Here is a 12,334-nt window from a genome sequence, read left to right as displayed (position 1 = left end):
TATAACTAACACTAAACTTATCCCTAAGCCTAAACCTAACACTAACCCTAAACCTAACACTAACTCGAACCGTAACACTAACATTAACCCTATCCCTAACTCTAATGCTAACACTAACCCCAACCCTAAACCTAAACCTTACCCTAACACTAACCCAAAACCTATCACTAACACAAACCCTAACCCTAGCCCTGACACTATTCCTAACATTAATCCTAAACCTAACACTAACACTATCTCTAAAACTCACCCTAACCCTAATCTGAACCCTAACCCTAAACCTATCACAAACATTAACCCTAAACCTAACACTAACCCTAACCCTAACTCTAAACCTAACACTAACCCTAACATTAACCCTAAACCTAACCCTAACCCTAACTCTAAATCTCACCCTAACCCTAATCTGAATCCTAACCCTAAACCTATCACAAACACTTACTCTAAACCTAACACTAACACTAACCCTGAGCCTAACACTAACACTAACCTTAACCCTAACTGTAAACCTAATCTTAACTGTAACCCTAGCCTTAATCCAAAACCTAACCGTAACACACACCCTAGCACTAACCCTAACCCTAAACCTAACCCTAACCCTATAACTAAATCTAAAACTATTCCTAACCATAACCTTAACCCTAACAATAAACCTAACCCTAACCATAACACTAACCCTAACCCTAAACCTTACCCTAAACCTAACCTTAACCATAACCCTAACACTAACCCTAAACCTAAAAATTTATAACCCTATCTCTAATACTAACCGTAACTGTAACCCTAACCATAACACAAACCGTAAGCTAACTATAACCCTAACCTTAACTCTAACACTAAACCAAACCCTAACCCTAACCCTACCTCTAACCCTATCCCTTACCCTAAGTCAAACCTTCACCCTAATACTACCCTAGTCCTAACTATATTTCTTATGCTATCCCAAACCCTAACTCTATTACTAGTACTAAATATAGCCCTCATTTTGCTCTAACCCTAACTCTAACCTTGACTCTTATTGTGACCCTAAACTAACCCTTGATCTAAACCTTACCCTATCCCTAAACCGAACCCTAAGACTACGTCTACCGGTAAACCTTTACATAAACCTACCATTACAACTAGTTCTAGACCAAGCCTGATTTGCAATAGAGTCATAAATCTAGCCCTAGCCTTAAACAGAAACCTAGCACTAGCCCTAACAATAACCCTTAACCTAACGTAAAGACTAAACCTATCAGTAGACCCCAAGTTAGTCCTAATTGTGGCACTAAACCTAAAACTAACAATAACCCCACAATGACGCTTAATCTAATAGAAATCCTAGATCTAAACCTTACCCTACACTAAAACCTAACCCTAACTCTAGACTTATCCATAACCCTGACTCTAAAACTAGCCATAACCATATCCCTCACTCTTACATTACCCAAAGCCCTAATGTTAGCCCTAAACATCACACAAAACCTAGCCCTTATGCTAGTCCTAAACCTAGCCCTAATCATAACCCTAACCATAACCTTAGACCTAACCCTAAAGATAAACCTTGTTCTAGCCCTAACGCTAGCTCAAACTCTAATTCTCAGTTTAAATATAACCCTAACCCTAAACCTAACACTAGCCCTGACTCAAAACCTAACCCTCCCACTAGCCCTATCCCAACTCAAATGCCTACACTTACCCTAACCCTAATTCTAACATTAACCTTAGCCCTAACCTTAGCTCTAACCCTATACATTACCCTAAAGATAAGCCTAACCCAAATGCTAACCCTATGGCTAACGATAAACCTATTCTTAACACTAACCCTATCCATTACTCTAAACCTAACTAGAAACATAAACCTAATTCTATCCATTACCCTGACCCTAACCTGAACCCACTGCTAATTCAAGCATTAACCCTAAATCAACCTAAACCAAACCCTACCTAGACCCTGATTCTAATAATACATTTAGCTCTAAACGTGGCCCTTACTCTACACCTAAACCTTACAATAGACATAGTAATAACCTAACATAAAAGTAATACTATCCATAAACCTAGACCTGACATTAGCCCTAGCCCTAATCCTAGCCTTATCCCTAACCCTACCTATAACCTATCCCTTCCCCTAAACCTAATCCTAACCCTAACACTAACATTTAACCTCACCCTAGGCCTAAACCTAACACTAACCCTAGCACTAATCCTAGCCCTAATTTATTTGTAACTCTATACCTACCCCAAACCCTAGCCCAAAGACTAATTCAAACTCACAACCAAGCCCTATTTTTAGTTCTAACCCTATCTGTTACCATAACCCTGACACTAGCCCTAAACTTAGCCCTAACCCTAGCCATAGCCTTAAACCTAGATCTAACCATAACAATAAATCTAAGCCTAAACCTCACTCTACCATTAGCCCAAACACTATTGCTAATCATAAAACTAGCCCTAACCTTAGGCCTAGTTCTAAAACAAAACTGAGCCATAACCCTATCCCTAACACTACCTAACCTTAATCCTAGACTTGACATTAGACCTATCCCTACCCTAATCCTAGTTCTAAGCCCAGACTTAATCCTAACCCTGATTTTAACCCTATCCCTAATTTTATCTCTTGTCCTAGCACTAAACATAGCTGTATCATCATATCTTACCCTAACACTAACACTAACCTGGTTAAGCCCTAAACCTAGTCCCAAACCTAACACTAACCCTAGCACTAATCCTAGGCCTAATTTAGGCATAAACACTAAACCTAACTTTATCCCTATCCCTAATACTAACTCTAACACTCAAATTAGCCCTATCCCTAGTTCTAAACCTATTCTTTACTGTAACCCAAAACCTAGGCCTATCCCTAGCCCCAACCTTAGCTCTATCCTTTGCTCTACACCTAAACCTGGATTAAAACCTAAACTTAAGCCTAAATCTAACCCTAACACCAGCCCTAACAGCAATGCTAATTGGAAAACTAGGCCTAACCCTAACATAGCCCTAAAACAAAACTGAGCCATAAACTTAACCTTAACCCTTAACCTAAACCAAACACTAACCCTAAATCTTGCCATCATTTGAGTGCAAAACCTAACCCTGGAAGTAACCCTGAACCTGGCTCGGATTCTAACACTAACCCTAGCTCTAAACATTTCCTTAATGCTAAACCAAGAAGTAGCCCTAATCAGAAACCAAGTTCTTGCATTAGCCATAGCCCTAATGCTAACAAATATCATAGTGCGAATCCGAGATCTACCCCTAGGTTTAACTCTAAGATTAACCCTAACCCTATCCCTAATCCTAACCCTACCTCTAATCCTATCCCTTACCCTAAACCAAACCCTCACCCTAATGCTACTCTAGTCCTAACACTAACATTTAGCCTATCCCAAGCCCTAACTCTATTACTAGATTTAACCCTAGGCCTCATACTAGCTCTAGCCCTAACCCAAACCCTGACCCTTATTCTGACCCTAACACTAACCCTATATCTAAACCTGATGCTAACCCTAAACTGGACCCTAACTCTACCCCTACCAGTAAACTTATACCTAAAACTAACAGTAACACTAGCACTAGACCAAACCTAATCCCAAATAGAGTCATAAATTTAGCCCTAGCCCCAAACACAATCCTTGAACTAGCCCTAACATTAACCCTTAACCTAAAACAAAGACTAACCATATCCCTAGACCCAATGCTATTCCTAATTCTGGCCCTAACCCTAACTCAAATAAATGACGCTTACCCTAACACAAACCCTAGCTCTAAACCTTATCCAAATCCAAAACCTAACCCTAACACTACACATATCCATAACCCTAACCCTAAAATTAGCCATAACCATAACCTGAGCTCTTACATTACCCATAGTCCTAACGCTAGCCATAAACATCACACAAACCTAGTCCTTATCCTAGAGCTAAACCTAGCACTAATTGTAACCCTGACTGTAATCCTAGATCTAACCCTAACCCTAACCCTCACCCTAGTCCTAAACCTAGCTCAAATTCTAAACATTTCACTAATCATAACAATAACCCTGACTCTAACACTAACCCTCGCTCTAGACCTAACCCTAGCTCAAACTCTAATACTTACCCTAAACCTAATTCTGACACTAACCCTAGGCCTAACCCTAACTGTGGTGAGCCGCTTCTGCCGTTTCTGAAGACTATGGTCGACATTACAAGATGGCTCTGGCTCCGCTGTGGTCTGTGACAAACAACTCCTTATTTGGGAGAGTTGGCACATGATTTTTCACCACCCTATGAGAAAGCTCCACGTGGCAGCTTTGCATTGGGGCTTGAGATGCTTTATTAAGGCTGGGAGGGGCATCCGAGGGGTAGAAGAAGAAATATCAAGGGCCTGAATAAACTGTTGAAAGAAGATTCCTGAGTTGCGTCTTCCTTGCGGGCAAGGGGTCGCGACAAGTGGTGCCGAAACCCGGGAACCAGAACTTTCAGCAGTCAGGGGTGGTGCACCAGTTAGTCCCAGGTAAGTGGGATCCGCAACCAAAGCAGGGTTAGTCCCAAGTAAGTGGGATCCGCGACCAAAGCGGGGCAGCTCCTCTGTAAAGAAAGAGAGAGCATTACATTTTATTGCAGCTGCACTGTGTACTTTCGCTTCTACTTTCGCTTTTGTTTTCTGTGTTTCTTTTGTTGTGTCATTTTGCTTTTGTTTTTTGTGCTTCTTTTGTTGTTGTGTCATGGGTGCCGCATCTTCAAGTCCGCTTCTCCTGGCCCTAGATGGCCTGTTACGTTCCAAGGGCCTGGAAGTGAAACATAGTACTTTACAGAGATTTTTACAGAAGATAGATATCGCTGCACCGTGGTTTGCATTTTCGGGCAGCCTTACTGTACCTAGTTGGGATAAATTAGGCAAAGATCTTGACTTTGCTTCTGAGCAGGGCATATTAGAGGGTGGGGTGATACCCCTTTGGAAAATGGTCCGTAGTTGCCTTACAGATGGCAGATGTCAGGAAGCACTTACTAAAGGACAGGAAGTTCTAGAGCAATTACATGAGGAGAAATCGGAGACGGTAGGAAGTGAGGTGCCTCAGGATGATGGGAGTGTGCGGAGCGTGAAACAGGGGAGGAGACGATTGTATCCAGATCTCAGTGCGCTGTGCACACCCCCATGTGAAAGTGGGTCAGAGGAAGAGGAGGATGAGGAGGAAGAGCTCAGGAGGTTGTCTCGTCAGCTAGAGAGTTTAGCTATAGGAGAAGGGAACGGAAATAAACAGGGGCTCAAGAAAAGTGATCCCCCGGATCCACCACCGTATGGTGGGGGTGTTTCGGGGAGAGCTTTCCATGCCCAAACATGGAGGGCTGTTAACGCTGAGATGGGTCTTGCTTATCCAGTTTTTCAGGATGACAATAGGGGAAGATTCCATGAACCCTTAGATTTTAAAATTGTGAAGACCCTGGCGGAGTCTGTGCACACTTATGGGGTGGATGCCGCCTTCACACTAACTCAGGTGGAGAGTCTGTCTAGATACTGCATGACTCCCTCTGATTGGGCTAGCCTTGTTCGGGCTTGTGTTTCTCCGGGTAAATATTTGGACTGGAGAGCATTTGTGCTAGAGGGCGCAATAGAACAGGCCGCCCAAAACCATGCGGCGGGACACCCCCATTGGGACAAGGATATGCTCTTGGGGCAGGGTAGATTTGCAAATCAATAGACAGGATTTCTACAGGAGTAAGTTGGTCCTGGTTTCAATGGCTAATTTCCAATGAGAAGGGGGCTTCAGCCGATATTTCTGCATTGGCTCAATTGCTGGGAGCCAAAAGCTGGCTGGCTAATGTTTCTGGCACTGTTAGGGAGAGTGAACGAGGTAATAGACTTACATCTGTTTCGTTCAACTCTTTGCTATATAATGCCACATTGCCCCCTGCAATGGTCTGCGTCCAATCCCCGTTCTTGCTCCTTTTGGCTAATGACACCTCGTCGGGGATGCTGGATTGTTCTAGTATTACCTGTCTCTTATCTGAGTGTTGGAATGGTTCTTGGACTGTAGCAGTGGTTATGAAAATTCCAACTTTTGTCCCAATCCCAGTCACTGCAGACCCAGATAAATTCCCCATTGTTGAACTACTTAGAGTCCACAGGAATTTTGGAATTACGGCAGCTATAGTGACAGCTGTGTCAGTGTCTGCTGCTGCAGCGGTTACGGCCGGAGTGGCCATGGCCAGTCAAGTACAAACTGCTGCCACCATTAATCAAGTTGTTCAACAAACTTCCACCATACTTGAATCCCAAAATACAATTAATCAACATATTTTGTCAGGGATTTTAATGCCAACCAAAGAATAGATTTACTCCAAGCTCAGGTAGAAGAATTGGCTGACTTGGTGCTTTTGGGTTGTGTTGACCAACGTGCACATTTATGCATAACCTCTGTCAGATTTAATGATTCCAGGAATGCCTCCCGCATCATTGGCGAATATTTGGCCGGAAATTGGTCCATGGCAGTGGAAGACATGATCCAGTCTCAACTAACCCAGATAGCTGTCTTGAACAGTACCCGTGTCGATCCCGTGACTTTGGGTCAATTCACTGATTGGATATCTTCTGCTTTTTCCTTCTTCAAAGAGTGGGTGGGGGTAGGCATTTTTGGTGCAATGTGTTGCTTCGGTATGTTCCTCTGTTTGTGGTTTCTCTGTCACCTTAAGGCCCGTAGTGCTCACGATAAGGCTATGATCATACAAGCTCTTGCAGCTTTAGAAAATGGCAACTCGCCTCAAGTCTGGCTTGCGCATCTTAAACAGTAAACCTTTGACATGGTCGTTACACCCCAAGTTATTATAACATTGCACTGGGATCGATATGACTTTCCTTGTTATTCTCTTAGTGTTGGAAAGCCCTTGCACTCTGCTGGTCTTACTGCCATTGCACGCAGATGGGTTTCCACACTAGTGCTTTTCTATCGTCTTAAAGTCCGTGCCTTTCTTTCAGGGTGTTGTCAACTTGTTTGTCGTTATAAACAGCCACAGTTCAGCCTCAGCTATCCCCCATCGTCCACCATCGTCACGATACAGGATGCGAGGCAAGGCACTGCACTTGAGTGATCCTTGACGTGGACCTCAAGGAGAGCATGTCCTATTGCATGCGGGTTAGACGCGTCCACGCCCCGCCCAACGAAAAAAGGCATCGGCTGATATGGCCTCAGATCTGGGGAAGGGCCCTCCTTAGGACTGAGCCATACTATGCAGCCACTTCTGCACAGTGGGATAGGACCTCTACTCTCGCCTGTATTATTTTAAGAAAACAGAAAGGGGGAACTGTGGTGAGCTGCTTCTGCCATTTCTGCAGACTATGGTCGCCATTACAAGATGGCGCTGGCTCCGCTGTGGTCTGTGACAAACAACTCCTTATTTGGGAGAGTTGGCACATGATTTTTCACCATCCTATGAGAAAGCTCCACGTGGCAGCTTTGCATTGGGGCTTGAGATGCTTTATTAAGGCTGGGAGGGGCATCCGAGGGGTAGAAGAAGAAATATCAAGGGCCTGAATAAACTGCTGAAAGAAGATTCCTGAGTTGCGTCTTCCTTGCAGGCAAGGGGTCGCGACACCTAACCCTAGCCATAAAATTAACCTTAACCGTAGCCCTAAACTTAGCTCTAACCCTATCCATTACATTAAAGATAAGCCTAACCCAAATGCTAACCCTAGGCCTAACGCTAACCCTATCACTAACAATAACCATATCCATTACTCCAAACCTAACCTGAATCCTAAACCTAACCCTATCCATTATTCTAATCCTAAACTGAACCCTAATGCTAATACAAGCCTTAACCAGAAACATTAACCTAAACCAAACCATACCTGGGCCCTGACCCTAATAAATCACCTAGCTCTAAACCTGATCCTTACCCTAAACTTAACCCTTACACTAGACCTAGTCATAACCTAAACATAAAACTACCACTTACTTTGAACCTGGACCTAACATTAGCCCTAGCCCTAATCTTAGCCCTACTCCTAACACATATCCTCTTCCTGGCACTAAACCTAGCCTTAATCCTAATCTGAACACTAACCCTAGCCCTAAATCAAATTCTAACCCAAACCCTAGATCTAAACCTAGCTATAACCTCATCCCTTCCCCTAAATCTAACCCTAACACGAACACTAAAACTAACCATAACCCAATCCCTAACTATTGGCCTAACCCTAACACTAACCATAGCACTAATCCTAGCCCTATATTAGCAGTAACCCTAAACCTACCTCTAACACTAGCCCAAAGAATGACTCTAATTACACCCCAGTCCTATTTCTACTTCTAACCCTATCTGTAACCTTAACCCAAACACTATCCCTAATGTTAACCCTAATACAGGCCCTAGCCCTGAACCTAGATCTAATCATAACAATAAATCTAAGCCTAACACCCATCCTACCACTAGCCCTAACAGTATTGCTAATCCTAAAACTAGCCCTAACCCTAGGCCTAGCTCTAAAACAAAACTGAGCCATAGCCCTAACCCTAACCCTAGCCTAATGGTAACACTAGACCTGACATTAGCCCTATCCCTAATTCTTACCCTAAACCTAACACAAAACTTAACCCTACGCCTAGCCTTAAACCTAGCCCTAATTCGAGTCCTATGTCTAACCCTAATCAGTAACACTGATCCTGACTCTGACCCTAACACTAACCCTATCTCTAATCATCTCCCTAAACCTAAACCTAATATAAACACTAGACCTTGACCTAGACCTAATGCTATCTCTAAAACCAACCTTATTCTTAACTCTAGTTCTTACAATAGTAGTAGTTCTACTTCAACCCTAACCTAAACCAAAACCTAGCCATAATCTGATCCCTAACCCTAGCTTTTACCCTATCCCTAACCCTAACCCTAGTCGTAACACTTAACCTAAACCTAAGCCAAAAACTGAACCTTGACCTAACCTGAACCATGGCCGTAATCCTAACCATAACCCTACACAAAACCCTAGCTCTAATAATATTTATTACCCTAACCATAAACCTAACCGAATTCTAACCCTAGGCCTAACACTAACCATAGCCCAAACCTAACAATATCCCTAGCCCTAAATGTAGCTCTAATCCTATCCATTACCCTAACCGTAACCCTAACTGAATTTTATCCCTAGGCCTAAACTTAACACTATCCCTATCACTATGGCTGTCCATTACCCTAAACTTAAACTGAACCCTAAACCTAACCATAACTATTACCCTAACCCTAACACTAACCCTAATGCTAATTTGAGCCCTAACCCTAAATCATAACCTAACACATACCCTAACCCTGATTCTGACCCTAATAATACCCTAGCTGCAAAGCTGACCCTAACACTCAACCTAAACCTTACAACAGATCTGGCTATAAACCTAACCCTAAAACAATTCCTAACCGTAACCTAGACCATACATTACCCTAGCTCTAATCCTAGCCCTAAACTTAACACAAATCCTAGCCCTAATCCAGCACTAAGCCTATTCTTAATCCTAACCATAACATTAACCCTAGCCCTATCCCTAAATTTATCCCTTGACATAGCCTAAAATGTAGCTGTAACATCATACCTTATCCTAACCCGAGCACTAAACCTAGGCCTAAACCTAACACTAACCCTAGCACTAATCCTAGCCAAATTTAGACCTAAGCCTAAACCTAACCCTATCCATAGCCCTAAGACTAACTCTAACACTCACTCTAGCCCTATACCTAGTTCTAAACTTTTCCCTTACCATAACGCAAACTCTAGCCCTATCCCTAGCCCCAACATTAGCCCTAAACTTGGCCCTAGCCCTAAATGTGAATCTAACCCTAACCTTAAGACTAAACCTCACCCTAACACTAGCCCTGACCCTAATGCTAATTGGAAAACTAGCCCTAACCCGAACCTACCCCTAAAACAAAACTGAGCCATAAACCTAACCCTAACTCTTAACCTAAACCAAACACTAACCCTAAACCTAGCCCTAAACCTTGACATAATTTGAGTGCTCAATATAACCCTAGAAGTAACCCTGGCCCTGAATCAGATCCTAACACTAACCCTAGCTCTATACATTGCTCCAACACTAACCCTTGAACTAACCCTAATCAGAAACCAAGATTTTCATTAGCTGTAGCCCTAAAGCTAACAAAAATCCTAGCGCTAATCCAATCTCTAACCCTAGGTTTAACCCTAAGACTAACCCTATCCGTAACCCTAGCCCTAATTCTATCCCTAAACGTAATCCTACCTCTAAACCCATCCCTTTTTCTAAGCCAAATGCTAACCCTAATGTTACTTAGTCCTATCCCTAATCCTTAGCCTACCCCAATCCCCAACTCGATTACTAGTCCTCACCCTACCTCTCATTTTAGCTGTAACTCTAACCCAAAGCCTGACCCTTATTCTGACTCTAACAATAACCCTAGAACAAAACCTCACACTAACCCTAAACTGGAACCTACCACTACCCCTCCAAGTAAACCTGTACCTAAACCTAACAGTAAGACACACTAGACAAAACATAATCCTAAATATAGTCATAAATCTAGCAGTATCCCTAAACAAAAATCTTGCACTAGCTCTAAAAATAACCCTCAGCCTAACCTAAAGACTAACCCTATCCCTAGATCCAACATTAGTCCTAATTCTGGCCCTAAATCTAACCCTAACCCTAAACGTAACCCTAACCAATAGCCCTAATGCTAGCCATAAACACAACAAACCTAGCCTTATCCTAACCCTTAACCTAGCCCTAATTGTTATCCTAACCGTAACCCTAGCCCTGACTCTAATCCTAACCATCACCCTAGCCCTAACCCTAGCTCATACCCAAACATGTACCCTAAACCTAACCCTGACACTAACACTAGGCCTAAACCAAACCCTAGCCCTAATCCAAACCTTAACCATAGCACTAACCTTAGCTCTAACCTTGTCCTTTAACCTAAAGATAAGCGTAACTCAAATGCTAACCTTAGGCCTAACCCAAACCCTGTTGCAAACACTAAACCTATCCATTACTCTAAACTTAACCTGAACCCTAAACCTAACCCTATCCATTACCCTAACTCTAACCCTAACCCTAATGCTAATTCAACACTTAACTCTAAACCTTAAACTAAATCAAACCCTACCCAACACTGACCCTAATAATATGCCTAGCTCTAAAGTTGACCCTTACCCTAAACGTAATCCTTACACTAGACCTAGCCATAACCTAACCCTAAAACTATTCCTAACCATAGCCCTAGACCTGACATTAGCCCAATCCCTAATCCTAGCCCTTGTCCTAACACAAACCATCAAACCAAGCACTAAAACTAGTCTTAATAACAACCCAACCCTAACCTAGCCATAACCCTAACTCTAACTCTCGCCCTATACCTAAACCTAGCTATAACCCCATCTCTTTCCCTAAACCTAACCCTATCCCTAACACTAACACTAACCCAAACCCTACCCCTAACACTAACCCTAGTGCTTATCCTAGCACTAATTTAGCCCTAAACTTAAACCCACCCCTAACCCTAGCCCTAAGTCTAACTCTAACTCTCGCCCTAGCTCTATTTCTAGTTCTAACCCTATCTGTTATCATGGCCGTAACACTAGCCATAACTTTAGCCCTAACCATAGCCCTAGCCCTAAACCTATATGTAACCATAACAATAAATCTAAACCTAAACTTCACCCTACTACTAGCCCTAACACTATCACTAATCATAAAACTATCCCGAACCTTGGCCTAGCTCTAAAACAAAACTGAGTCATAGCCCCAACACCAAACCTAGCCTAACCTTAAACTTAGACCTGACATTAGCCCTAGCCCTTGCCCTAATCCTAGTTCTAAACCTAGCCTTGATCCTAACACTAATTTTAACCCTACCCCTAACCCTAATTTTATCCCTTGTCCTAGCACTAAACATAGCTGTAACATCATACCTTACTGTAACCCTAATGCTAACCCTAACCCCAGCCCTAAACCTAGGTCTAAAATTAACACTAACCCTAGCACTAATCCTAGCCCTAATTTAGCCCTAACAGTAAATCTAACCCTATCCTTATCCTTAAGACTAACTCTAACTCTCTCCCTAGCCTTATCCCTAGTTCTAAAACTATCCCTTATTATAACCCAAATGCTAGTCCTATCCCTAGCCCCAAATTTAGACCTAACCTTCGCCAAAGGCTTAAACCTGGATCTAAAACTAAAATTAAGGATAACCCTCACCCTAACACTAGCCCTAACCCTAATGCTAATTGAAAAACTAGCCCTAAATCTACCCTAACCCTGAAACAAAACCGAGCCATAACCCAAACTCTTAACCTAAACCAAACCCTAAAGCTACACCTAGCCCTAAAGCTATCCCTAATT

Source organism: Marmota flaviventris, chromosome 13, assembly GCF_047511675.1.
Source record: "Marmota flaviventris isolate mMarFla1 chromosome 13, mMarFla1.hap1, whole genome shotgun sequence".
Lineage (NCBI taxonomy): Eukaryota > Metazoa > Chordata > Mammalia > Rodentia > Sciuridae > Marmota > Marmota flaviventris.
The sequence above is the reverse complement of the archived record's forward strand: the minus strand, read 5'-3'. Positions refer to the sequence as shown.